The sequence below is a fragment of the Kryptolebias marmoratus genome, linkage group LG4, assembly GCF_001649575.2.
Source record: "Kryptolebias marmoratus isolate JLee-2015 linkage group LG4, ASM164957v2, whole genome shotgun sequence".
In the NCBI taxonomy this organism is placed as follows: Eukaryota; Metazoa; Chordata; class Actinopteri; order Cyprinodontiformes; family Rivulidae; genus Kryptolebias; species Kryptolebias marmoratus.
Genome location: NC_051433.1, coordinates 30,793,940 through 30,795,060, shown reverse-complemented (window position 1 = coordinate 30,795,060; position 1,121 = coordinate 30,793,940). Strand labels below are relative to the sequence as shown.

Here is a 1,121-nt window from a genome sequence, read left to right as displayed (position 1 = left end):
GTGATTTGTTGACACTTCCTGGTGGACATGCTTGGCTCCTCCTACTGGTGGAGTCAGGCGGGTCCTTTGCACACCTGAAGGAGATGAGGCATCAGACGAGTTGGTGTATTTAAGGCTGTGGTGGGAACCAGATCAGCGCTGGAGCATTCCTTACCTCGTGGTAAAGTCTTTGAGCCAGCTCAGTAACCTGCCTGTAAAGTTACTGATTTACTTACCTGTGTTTTTGTATTCGTCCTCTTAGTGAGTTCCTGTCTGCCTGACGTTCCAGTCTGGTTCTGGTTCCATCTGCAACAAACCAGCCTTGATTCCTCATTGATGTCTTTTGTCTTCCTCAACAACCGATGCAGAACCTCACCTGACTATTTAGTAAGCCTCCAATCAGTTGTTTCGTTTATCGCTCGATAAGATCCTCGTTTGATCACTTACCGTTTCTCCTCCGTTTTTCAGATTCCACTTCCGTTCCGGTCATCTCGCTCCTCACTGTAAATAAATACACTTACCTGATATCTGAGTCCTGTAGTCTGTCTACCACCAAGCTGTTGTTTTCTCTTCGACGTCAGAGAAACCTGACAGAAACCTGTCCAGTGTCCCCTGCCTCTCACACAGTGACGGCTGGAGACAGACACCAGCTCCCCATAACCCAGAAAGGAGAAGCAGATAAAGGAAGATGGATGGATGGATGGATGGATGGATGGATGGAAGAGCCTAAAGATACATTACCAATCCATCAAAACATTAATTGTAGAAGCTGTTTCTCCAAAAACAAAAATACCTTGTCAGTTACGTGAGTGACCAATTTATATCAGTATTTATGCAAGATAAATAACTCTTGAAATATTTCAGCATATTAAAGCTTCACCAACTCAATAGATTCTTTAGTAAAACAAAACTAAATAAGTCTTGTCGGACTACAATAAATAAAACACACCTGATAAACTTTGGACACTACTGTTGTGACTGCTGTCGTAAGATGCTGTATTTTAATATGTAAATGTGAGTAAACAGGTGCCTCTTCATGATTTGTGGATCCAGAGGAAAGATGGATGTGGATTGGTTGCCCAGGTGCAGGTGACTAATAAAATGACGCTGCCATGTACTGCTGTCATTCATCCTCTGCTTAT

The 1,121-nt window shown here is 43.1% G+C and overlaps 1 long non-coding RNA gene across 1 annotated transcript; it reads left to right on the top strand.

Annotated features, from left to right (window-relative positions):
- The first annotated feature begins 6 nt into the window (after positions 1 to 6).
- On the top strand, positions 7 to 504 carry LOC108251364. The gene is made up of 2 exons (XR_001809343.3): positions 7 to 366; positions 448 to 504. It is a non-coding gene; the product is annotated as an uncharacterized LOC108251364 (long non-coding RNA).
- Positions 505 to 1,121: the final 617 nt, after the last annotated feature.